The sequence below is a fragment of the Malurus melanocephalus genome, unplaced genomic scaffold (genome assembly GCF_030028575.1).
Source record: "Malurus melanocephalus ecotype Western Australia unplaced genomic scaffold, MMel_1.1 scaffold_362, whole genome shotgun sequence".
NCBI lineage: Eukaryota > Metazoa > Chordata > Aves > Passeriformes > Maluridae > Malurus > Malurus melanocephalus.
In genome coordinates, this window is record NW_026623594.1 from 153,084 (window position 1) to 164,887 (window position 11,804).

Here is an 11,804-nt window from a genome sequence, read left to right on the forward strand (position 1 = left end):
GTTTTGCACAAAGCCCTGAACCATAGTTTTGGCTTCTAAAAACTTGTGTGGACAAGTTCTTGCTCTTCTCCCCTTCTGACCTGCCGTTCCTCACCCCACTCATGGCCAGCCCACCCATATCCCCATCCCGGAGCTCTGCAGCTCCCAGAGCAGCCCCTGCTCCAGCCTCYCCACCTGCTCTGCTCCCCCTTGCCTCTTCTATGATTCCTGCAGGCTCCAGCGGTCTCAAGGCTCTCGATCACCCCCATTCTCAGGACATCCTGCTCGAGAGCCTGGGCAAAGGCTTTGTGCAACTGGGATTTCTGATTTGAGGAGCACTGCTGGCACCCTGAGAMACCCAGAGGTGCTCTGTCTGGAGACTCCTCCTCTGGGGGGCCTGGCAGTGCCATTGGAGAGGAATCACCAGCTTGGGGGGGAGAGAAGCACAGGGGCCTGTGGGGAGAGAGCAGAATTTTGGAAGGAATTGATGGATGGGGGAGGTCCAGGGGATCCAGAGGGATGGCCAGGGAGTTGGGGGGGATTGCTGGGTACTGGAGAAATGGGTGGCCAAGAAATGGGGGTGCTGGGAGACACGGCCATACTCTGGGGATGGTTGWTATGGCACTGGAGGTTCAGCTGTCGGCACAGGCGGTACTGGGAGGATGCCGCGTCCTGGGGTGATGCTGGGTGAGGAGGGGCACGGCCGGGTTGCAGGGGGCGGATGGTTGAATAGCGGGGGGGCATCTCCGTACCGGAGCAGCAATTAGCGGGTACCGGAGGGGACCCGCCCGGTATCCAGGCGGAAGGCCGGGCCGGGGGCTGCCGCCCGGGGCGCGGGGCGGTCCGGAGGCGGGCACGGAGGCGGCCCCGCCCGGGAGGCCGTGCGGCGGAGGGGGAGCCAGCACCGGGCCCCCCCTGGTACCGCTACGGCTCCCGCCTCCCTTCCGGCGGCGGCTCCTTCCCTGCGCCGGGGGCGGACGGGGCGCACCGGAGCCAGAGCCAGCCAGGTGGGTGCGGGACCGGGCCGGGCCGTGCCGGGCCCGCCGTGCCGCAGAGCCCGGGGGGGCCGGGCACGGGCGCGGGGATCGGCCCGCCGAGCCTCCCGGGGCCGCCGGCTTATATAACGGGGCGGCGGCCGGGAGCGGCGGGATGCGGCATGCGGGGCGGGATGCGGGGAGCCATGCAGGTGATGCGGGGTGCGGGGAAGGATGCGGGTGATGCGGGGTGCGGGTGCGAGATGCAGGGYTGAGCGGCGCGCCCCCGGACTGCCCACCCGCAGCTCTGGGGAAGGGGGACACGCCGATGTGCGGGGCACGGCAGGAGAAGGGCTGTCACCCCCGGACCGCGCYTTGCATCCCCCTCTCCGGCCCCTCCGTGCCTGGCCGTGCCCTGCGGGGGCGCTCCGCAGAGCGGGGCCGTGGGCAGGGAGGGGATGCGACCTGATCCCGCCATCACCCCCTGCCTGCAGCCGGGGGCTCCGCGCTCCTTTCTGCTGTGGGGAGCTCCCGGTACCTGCCGGGCTCTTCYCGAGCCTCCCCAGCAGTGGCTCCCTCCTCCACCCCGCTCTAAGTCCAATCGCTCGTGGAGCATTCCAGCCGCACCGTCCCCAGCCCCCTGGGATTCAACCCCTCTTCCCCCCGCGCTATCCCCACAAGGCGCCTCGCAAGCCCCCCGCTCTCCATCCCCTGTCCCCGCCGTTCCTCAGCACCGCGGCTGCAGCACACGGGCAGGTGGCTGTCGCCATCCAGGCCTTGGCACACGCGGTGGCACCGCCGCCCGCATGGCACGAGCGTGACCGGGCAGCCACTGCCCGAGGCTGGCAGGGCGGTGAGTCAGAGCGGCGAAGCGGGGCTGGCACCAGCGCTCAGAACGGGGCTCGGGGCTTCTCCGAGCAGCCAGCCGGGCTCTGCGGTGGTGGCAGCTGCTGGCCAGGGCTGGGGAAGGGACCGGAGCGGTTTGAGCCACGCTGAGGTGTCAGGTTTGGTAAACAGAGGATTGAGGAAGAGGATGACGGGTCAGCGTGCAGAGAAGTGTCCTCCTGCCACACCTGTCCTCGTGCCCCTGAGGCTGCAGGACACCGAGGGTTGTCAGGACAGGCTCCAGTATGGAAACAAAGGAGCTCAGTCCCCATCCAGTGGCACTGCTTTCCGTGTCTGACCCTCACCATCCTGGGGAAACTGGAGACAGCTCAGCTGAGACAAACTGGCACAGAAAAATGTCTCAAAGTCTCTCTTGGCCGTGGGCCGAGTGTTTGTTTCTTCGATTGCCTTGCGTGATGACATTAGTATTGAAATGACCCTGAGCAGACAGAGCCCTGAACACCTCACAGCACTGGAGGACGATTGTGGTTCACACCTTGGCTCTTGCCTGGGTTTCTGCAGAGGCTGCTGCCCGGCACAGCCCACAGGCCCATGTCAGGAGCCAAGGGAAGCTGTGTCGAGTTGCCCAGCCTGGTTTAYGCTCTGGAGATGGAGAAGTCCCAGCAGAGGTCCAGCACTGTGCAAAACCCTCCTGGGGAAGAGGCAGCGATCACTGGCAGTGTGGCACATCTCCGTTCCTACCCCTGGGCACTGCTGTGCCCCCGTGGCCTGGGAGCTCTGCTCTGTCACTGCTGCTGCCTCTCCCACGGCACCGAGCCCAAGCSCTCGGGCATCACTCGCCACCCCAGCAGCCAGGGCTGGACCCACAGGACCCTCTCCACGGCCAGAGGATCTCTGCTGTGGCCCGCAGGCTCTGTGTGTTCCTGGCCAGCCCTTCCCATTTGTTCTCGTGCCAGAATCATCGTGGAGTTGCAGCGATCCCCGTCCGTGCCCGGTGTTTATTCGCCGGGTGTATTTATAGAGAGCAATCAGGCCTGCTCTGCCAGGGTAAACAAGCTGYGCTCCTGCGGGCTGCTCTCGCCTGAGCGCTCTCTGCTCCTCGTCCCAGGAGCTTTCCCCTGCGCCTCTCCTGCTCCCACAGAGCCTTCCTGGCTGCAGAGACCCCAACCATCTGCCCTGTCCAGCTGTGGGCTCTCCAGGCTGTGCCTTCAGGATCACCCAGTGCCTCGCCAGGAGCCACTGTCAYCTTTATTGTGTTGTTCTGTACCACAGGCCCTGCTCCTCCTGTACACAGCAGCTCCATCCCTCCCTAACTGGTGKCACCAGCCCCTGCTGTGACACTCACCAGAGGCTAAGAAACGTTGCTCCTCTCAGTCAAATCCCAGAGCCCCGCAATGGTGTGACCCAGACYTGCCCCCATCTGAGGCAAGAGGAGTTGTGCAAGAGGCATTGAGATATTTGAGGATCTGCTTTTTGAAGGCAAGGCAGGTCGGTTCAGGTACGGGACCTCAGCTGGGGGACACCCCTGGGGGCTGCTGATGGCACCCTGAGCCCTTTGCACCCCTGCACGAGAGCCAGGACAGCTTCCTGCCAGCACAGACTGTCCCCAAACACTGACTCTGAACCTTCCTTCTCCTGGTGCCCAGGCAGGGAGCTGGTGCCAGACCCAAGGCAGGTCCCAGGAGCATCTTCCCGAGGCAGGAAGTGCTTTGAGATGTGCCCTGAGTTCCTTAGCCCGTGCTGCTCACTCTCCTCCTTCCCCAGCCCTCACAGATATTCAGACAAGCTCAGCTATCCAAGCAGGGTGCTGAGAGCAAGAGGTGCCAAAGCAGAGGAGCTGTGGACTCACTGATGGCTCATCTCGAGAATTAAGATTTTCCTGAATATTGTGTCTTGTGTCCAGATTTCAGTGGACCAAAACATCCCTTCCAGCACCTGGGGGCACTGCTGTCCCTGGAGCTGGGGCTGTTCTGGCACCACCACYCTGCTCTGCTCTTCCCTGTCCTCTGCTTTTGGCTGTGGTTGGTGTCTGGCTGCCTGGACAGACAGACCTAGAGCAGCTGTCCAGGTGAGATGCATCTTCACAGCACTGGCAGGTTCTGCCCATTGCAAAGGAGAAAAAAAACCTCTTTGGTTTGGCTCAAATGAAAAATACCCTGCAGGGACTGGAGCAGCACCCCTCAGGACTCTCAGCATCCTCTCAGATACCTGGGCAGGGTGTCACTGCTCTTCCCACCCTCTGGGGTTTCAGCAAATAAATCTCTGCTGGTTTGCACCCCAGGGCACGTCCAGCAGAGCCCAAGTGCCTCTGTCCCAGCCCAGCTGTCTCCTCGGCGCAGCACTGTCTGGAAACCAGACGCCCCCGGGCACACATCCCTGCAGCACTGCAGCCCGTCTCACCCTGCTCCACAGCCTTCCCACATCCCAAAGGACRCACTGGTTGTCCCCAGCTAAGGTCACCTTCACGCTGCTGCTGCTGAGCCCTTTCCAAAGTTTCTCAGCACTGCTTTTCCCAGGGCACCAGTCACCATTCCAGGGTCTCCTCCAAAGTCCCACTGGGGACCCTTTGGCTGTTTCCACAGCCAACCTCCCCAAAACCTGTTCCCAGGGGCTGTCAGTGCCTCCTGCTCCTGGGGTTGGAATGAGGCATCACTGCTCTGTAAAGCTTTTAAAAATGCAGGCTCCATCCATCCCAACCCCTGCTCCTCCACAGCRTCAGTGTTTGCGTGTGTTTCCCCTGTCTCCCATGGGTCATATGTTTATCTCCAATTTGCCAAAGCCTCCCTCCTTCCCCAGGGTGAAGGAAAAGCCTTTCCTTGAAGTCAGGATGAATTTGTAACTTCCCCAGGAACCTGCTCCTCGAGTTGTAGAGGAAAAATCACACTCATGACACGTGTSACTGTGACACGAGCCACAGGGTCAGCCCACCCAAAAACTGCCACATGGCACCCAGCACCCTGCACAGCCCCTGCCCGGGCCAGCATACCCCAGGAGTACCCCCTGCATGTCCCCAGGCATCACAGGGGGATTTCAAGGACATTTGAGGAAGGGATGAGTTCCCCAGACAGAAGTTTCTTGAGGTCCAGCAGGAGTAAGGAGCCCAGAGCAGCGTCAGGCTTCCTCCAGCTGCTGACTCTGAGCAAGGACTTTTGTTTGGTGGCTTGTTTTAACTTGCCATTATGTTCTCCAAAGAGGAAATTCATCATGTGCAAGCTAAGGAAGGCAGAGTTAATGTGAAATCTTAAAACCCTTGAAGAGTTGAGAGCCCTGTAAATTTTTAATGAAGGCATCCAAACTGCCGGGTGCCCGCAGAGACGTCCAGGAGCCCTCTGCCAGCAGCAGAGCGGGTGCCCCTGACCCAAGAGAAGACCAAATATGCTGATGAGCCTCCATCTCCTGCAGCCTGTCACCTTCTGCAYGGCCTGCTGGGCTCCCACCTGCAGGGAGATGGTGGCTCCTGGCAGCAGGCTGCTCCTCCATCCTTGGAGCTCGGGATGTGGGGAGCACACAGCCCCAGGCAGGTTGAGGAGAGGGCAGYGAGCAGTGCTGTGCTCTGTCCATCACCCATCAAGTGATTCCACTCTGTCTGGCCCCTCCAAGGCTCTCATGCTGTCGCTGTTGGTGTCTCTGCAGGCCCTGCTCTCCCTGCGATGCCCAGCCACCCCCGTGAGCTCCTTGTCCCCCTGCGTTAGGTGCTGAAGCAGCAGACACCTGGTGCTGCACACACCAAGGTAGGCAGCGCTGTGGCTCGTGGGGGGCTGGGGGGCCATTTMATTCCCTCTGGTATGGGGGGCACAGCACAGCCATGGGATGGATGGGGAGGCTCAGAGAGGCCACCTGGGGCTGCCTCAGTGGAGCCAGTCAGGTACTCAAGATGGAGGGAGGTCCATCACGGGAATCTTGGTGACACCTTGATGCAGGGCAAGAGGCTCCTGAAGCAGCTCAGGACCAGCAGAGGCCATGGGAATGAGGACCAGCTCAGGCTCTGGGCAGATGCTGGGCACGGTCCCACCTGGAGACCATGGCAAGTGATGGTGACTGTGGAGGTGGCACAGGGCCAGGACTTTTTTCCTTTCTTCTTTTTCCTTTTTTTTTTTTTTTTTTTTTTTTTTTTTTTTTCCATTTGAAAGCCCCCAGATGGGAAAGGTACGAGCCAAACCCCACTGAAAGCAGCCAAGAATGAATTTCCTGGCCCGAGCCCCAGCAGCTCTTGGAGTGGCACCATGCCTGTCCGGCGTCATGCCACATCACAAACCCCGAGCACGGGCAGGCTGGGGGAAATCTCAGCTGGGGTGGGCAGCAAGCCCCACAGCCATCCCAAGAACCTCCTGGTRCAGGGATTTCACCCTCCCCACCTTCCCAGCCAGGGCAGCTCAGGTTCATGGTGCTCCCTCCGAGCTGCAGCTTGGCTGGAGCCCAGGCACCCAGATGTCCCCCCAGCACGCAGCCATCTGCTGCCATCGAGGACAGGGTGTCTCTGGTGCTGCCTCCCTCACCCCGCTCTGGTGCCCAGGGCATGGGGCATCCGGGCTCCCAAACCCCTCCTCCCATGGGATAAATCCCCCACAAAAGGCAGATGCTGCTCCAGACCTGGACTGGGAGTTTGGGCTAAGCATCCCTGCTCCTCACTATCTCCCATTCCCCATGGTGGTACTGAGGGGGATTAAAGCACCCCATGTCTGTCCTCAACCTGAGTGCCCCAAAGAGCTCACAGGATCTTTGCAAAACCATCAGTGTATCATCCTGAGGCTGAACCCCAGGGTCTCGTTTTTTAGGGTATTTCAGCTGGAGAGGGGGCAGGTGGGGGCTGCCATTGCTCTCCCATGACCTGGATGCCCGGTTTTGAGCCAGTCATGCCCTTTCATGTCTTTTTTCTGCCAGTAAAATGAGGGTGGGTGTAACTGCTCTGAGGCTTTCTGTGGGGAACGGGTGCACAAATCCCATCCTGACACAGAGCCAGGAGATGATCCYTGTGCCTCCACTTCCCACACAGTCCCGAGCACCTCAGTCAGTGATGCCTGCTCAGACAGCGTGGTGAGGATGGATATCAGTGTGTGCCAGGCTGGGGTGGKGGGGAGGCAGCACAGGGGCTCAGGGGGGTTTTTGGCAAGCTGAGTCTGGTGTGCTGTGCCCAGCTGGGCTCCGCACAGACCCTGCAGAGCTGGGTGTGTGTGCTGCTGTGAATATTGATGGGGTGGACTCGGCTCAGGTATGCCCTTGTAGAGGCCATGGATGTCAGGGCTGTACCTGCTGTGGGCAGGGCAGTGCAGGTGAGAGCAACRCCGTGTCCTTTTCACAGGGATCCATCCTCCGTGGGGTGGGGGGCTGGAAGCAGCCAGGTGAGTAAGCTCAGGGGTCACAAACCTGTTTGGGGAGCTGGCCAGGCTCCAGTGAGCCTAAATGTTGCGGCTGAGGGTGCAGYGAGCCCCAGCAGCTCCCACAGCCTGTCCCCACACAGGCACACCAGGATAAACAGCGAGGGGCTGCAGTGCCTCTGTTTAATAATGCACGGCACAGAGGCACCGGACACACGCTGGGAGTCGGGAGCTGCGGGGATGAGGAGTCACCACTGCAGCACTCGAGTGGCACAGTCCATCCCAGTGTCCATCCCTGGCACTCACAGGGCCATCCTAGCGTGCCCCAGTGCTCGTGACATGTGGGCTCCTTGGGGTTCTGGGCAGCCCTGAGCTGAAGCTGGATGAGCAGAGCTCCACATCACAGGGCACAGAGCAGTGGTGGCGCAGCCTGGGTGCTCTGTCACACCATGGCTGACATTCCAGCCACTCTGGAGCCTTCTCATCTGGAGCCTGGACCTTGCTCTATGTGTCCTTGGGAGCTCTCGCCGGGAGATTTAGCCCCTCCATCACTCTGTGACGCAGATTAGGTGTAGATGGTCATTCTGGGGAGCCCTGCAGGGCTGAGCAGCACTGGGAGCACCCCTCTCTCTCTGGTGTCCTGCTGGGACACGGCCATGCTGGGAGCAGCTGGGAGCCCTGGGCTCAGTGTGCTCCTCACCCCATCCCTCCRTCAGCTGCAGCCTCCCCCCTCGAAGGTGCCTGATGGGGCCCTGCAGGCTCCAGTTCACAGCCAGCTCCTGTGAATGTCCCCCCGGGGATGGGGACATCCCTCCTTGCGTGCAGTTCCGTGATCCAGCCCCACCATCCATCTGCTGTGGCAGTTCCCTGCACCCACTCACTCCCCGGCCCACGCTGTGCCCCACAGCATAGAGTGGGGCAGGGATGAGCTGGGGTGCCCAGTGCCCCAGGGGGAGAGGGCAGACAGGTCAGCCAGAGGSACGGTGACAGGGCTGTGACAGCGATGCAGATGGGTGTGAATGCAGGCGGACCCGTGCAGTGATGCAGGAGAGCAGGAGCAGCCACAGCATCAGCCCCGGAGCCCCTCTGGCTGCAGGGKGGGCAGCAGGAGCCTTCCCCAGCCAGGGACACCCTCGGGGCTTGGGGCCAGCARAAGTTACCCCATAAGGGTGGCTTTGGCCCATTTGCTCTGTCCCTCTCCGCTGAGCTCAGGGATCCCTGTCACGGTGCTGCTCCCACAGTTGGGAGCACCACGGTGGGGCTGGGGTCGAGCTACAGACGAGCCCACCTCCCTCCCCACCGGCCCCAAGGCTCCTGAGGGGTGCTGGACAAACAGCGAGGCCACCTTCCCACCCCGTGTGTGTTGTGGGTGTGATAACGGGTGAGCGGGCGCCGGGCTCTCCCCATGYGTGCTGGGGGGTCTGTCATTGCTGCGGGGGCACAGCGGTGGCCATGGCATCCCCAGGGCCTGCATGGGGGTGGCTCTGAGCACCACAGACTCGCCTGGCCCTGAGCACAGCACGAGGGAGTGACCCCGGGTCCCCCTTGTCCCCGAGCAGTSTGTGCTCAGCCGCTGAGCTGGAGGGTCTGTCTGTCTCCACGCTGGTGCCTGTCCCTGTCCCTGCCCCCTCCGGGTGCCAGCCCCAAGGGACCAGAGCTGCTCTTCAGAGGCTGCAGCTGCTGCATGTTTCGTGCTGCCGCTTCCTCTTCTCCCCGCTGCTGTTTTTGTTTTGTTTAAGAGGCTGGGTTACGAATTTTAAACAGGCTCCTGAAAAACCCAATTACCTCCAGAAGACAACCTGATAAAAGCTGCCTAAGTGGCACTGTGGAAATCGCCTTGTGCAGCAGCTGAGGGAAAACCAACATAACAAAGCCTTTGGAAATGGAGTTAACCACTTTTAATCCCTCGGTGCAATGAGAAGGACCAATAATTATTTTCTGCAAAGATGTTGGGGGGCGGATAAGTGGAATAACTGCCCTGTGCTAATGGGTGGCAGCAGGCTGGGCCGGCAGTGCTGCAGGGACAGGTGCAGGTACTGCCTGTGCCTGGGAGCTTTGCAAGGGCCTGCAGAGGCTGTGACCTTGCAGGGTCCCTGTCTGGCTGTTGGGGACGATGGGGAMGATGCCAGCAGGCAGGTGCCACTCCAGTGTTGCTGATGGCGGATGCTGTGGCCGGTGTGGTGGCACCAGCCAGCCTCATGTCCTTTCCCTGGTGCCAGCGTGGAGTGGAGCATGGCTCTGTCGGGGCCCTGGCACCTGCTCTAACTCCACAAGGGCGACCTGCAGGGTTTGGCAGTGCTGAGAGCTTCCTCCTCCATTTGGCTGTGGTGCTGCTACCCCAGTCCCTCACACCCCTCCCCATCCCTTCCCTTCCTGCCTCCCCCAGCAGTTCCAGGCAGCCACCCAGCAGGTGACACTGCCCAGGGTGATGCCAAGGARCAGTTGGGCCTGAAGAGTGCCCGGGAGCATCCCCCAAACACCATCCAGAGCTAGGTGAGCTCTGGGACTGTGGGRGTCCCCTGGAYCCATCCCTGTCCCAGSAGCAGGGGTGTGCAGGGCAGGAGGCAATGCCCAGGGCTGGTGACAAGCCCTTGGCTGCTCCTCCCCGGGGATCACGGCCAGCAGGGCAGAGTTGGGTGCCTGCCAGCCCGGCGGCTGCGGTTGCGCTGCCGGCACCGGCAGCTGGAGCGCTGGGGCGGGTGGCCTCAGCTCACACGAGCCTCGTGCTTCCCGCAGCAGCAGGGACGGGGGCTGCTTCGCCCACCTCCCCCTGGCCACCCTGCACCCCACGTGGGGACAGCGCTCGGGGACAGTACTCCAGGCCACTGGAGAAGGACAAGCCCTACTTGGCACTGGGCATTGGCACAAGGGATGTCCCCGCCAGTTTGGCCTCAGTTCATACTGGGAGCAGTCCTCTGGCACACTGGGAGCTACTGGAGGAGGACGTGCTTAATGAGCCGAGCCATCTCCAAAGATTGAAAGACTCAAGGACCCATCCCAGGAACAAAAGGAGGCGTTTGTCAGGCGCTGAGAGACGGGCTCGTTAATTCCTCCTGGCTGTCACACTTATCTGTAATGAATTTGTGCTCCGCTGTATTATTTTTAATACAATAGGAGCGGTGCCGCCCGCCCACCGCCCGGCTGCCGGGAGCGCTGACGTCAACGCCCGGAGCAGGGCTGCCGCAGGACGGACRGACGGACAGACGGACRGGCCAAGCGCAGGCCTGTCTTGCCACCCACATGCCCGTCCCACCAGCTGCCAGCAGGCAGAGCGGGGCTGGGCATGAGGGCAGGAGGGATTTTTCCCTTGGAGGTGGAAAAAGGAGTTTTTGGTCAGCGCCAGGTTAAAGGCTCGGGACTGGTGGCGATGGGCTGTGCCAGGGGGTATTCTGGGGAGAAGGGAGAGCGGGTGAACAAGAGGGACAAGTCCCTGATGTGCTGTCCCTGTGCTGAGAGTTGTCGGTGGCAGTGGCCGTGTGTCAGGCRGGAGCTGGCAGCGGGTGCACGCACACAGAGCTGTCGGTGCCGCATTCCTGTGGAGGTGGCACTTGCGAGCCAGTTTTGGTCCCCCTAGCTGCGGGATGTCCCCCCACTCCTGCCCCACGTGCTGCATCGCTCCAACCTCCCCACAGCAGCCCCAGCAGCGCCGGCAGCTCCTCCGCAGCCCACCCCAAGGAGCTTGTGGGGGCAGCTGCAGTCTGTCCCAGCTCCCTGCAGCCTCCSATGTTTAGGGGGAACATCCCAGAAGGGACCCCGCAGCCAGACCCTTTCCAGCCCTCTTCTRGGCCCCCRCAGGCTGCTGCTCCAGAGCCTCCCYRTTAAACACCAGCTATCCCAAAGCCCGGCTCCGAGCACCACTAATGTGATTTGCACAGGGCTCATCTTGTCTCTAAGAGCACAGGGCTGGATTAATTAGGAGGCACCGGCTGCCCCTCTGAGGGGACACGCACCGTCCCTATGCACTGGAACAGGGGTGGGAGACCCGGGGAATCCTGTCCTGCAGTGCAGGGAGGAGCTGCAGGAGCCCATCTCTCTTCGGGCAGGTGCAGGGAGATCAGGCAGGKTGGCGTACCCCATTTCCTGCCCGGGAACCCTGTGCTGAAAGGGGTTCTGAGCTCTGTRAGCATCATATCCTCGATGCCACCGCAAAGCCCCGCTGGCATCTGCTCCCTGAGCACCCCACACCCGCCCGGGGAGCCCCGCAGGGGCAACGGCACCAAAAATTCCAGACTGGGGCCACCGAGCGGCAGCTGTTGGCGGAAAAGGGAGGGAGGGTGAGATGATTTATCAGCGACTTTAATTAAACTCCCGCAGCCGCCCCGCACCGCTGCAGAGGGGCCGGGGTGCTGCAGGTCGGAGGTTCGGTTGAGGGAGCSGCGGGGTGCGGACTGGGGGTTCCTCCGGCTGATTAATGCCTCGTTTCTCCCGGTAATTGCCGCGGCGGTGAATCATTAACCCCGCGCGGGAGGCGCTTGCCCCGTCCCTCCGCTGCGGGAGCGCGGGGTGGTGTCCGGGGGGGCTCCGTCCGCAACCCGGCGAGCGGTGCGGGGCTCCCCGGGACGTTTCCCCGGGGGTCGTGCGGCGTTTCCCGGGAGGGGTCCCGCATCCCGCCGCCCCCGCGGGGGCCGGTCCGTGCGGTGGCGGGGGGTGTCGCTCCGGGCGGGCCCACGCGTGCCGCCGGGGGCGGGAG

The 11,804-nt window shown here is 62.2% G+C and overlaps 1 protein-coding gene across 2 annotated transcripts in view; it reads left to right on the forward strand.

Annotated features, from left to right (window-relative positions):
• The first annotated feature begins 871 nt into the window (after positions 1–871).
• The window catches only part of CPLX2 (complexin 2), a 15,457-nt gene continuing 4,524 nt past the window's right edge, over positions 872–11,804 (forward strand). The window contains exons 1-2 of one of the 2 annotated variants that reach the window (XM_057378555.1): positions 872–986; positions 5,433–5,530. The gene's annotated coding sequence lies outside the window, so the exon portion shown is untranslated. The remainder of the gene's footprint in view (positions 987–5,432; positions 5,531–11,804) is intronic. The other variant, XM_057378556.1, reaches the window with a different exon arrangement.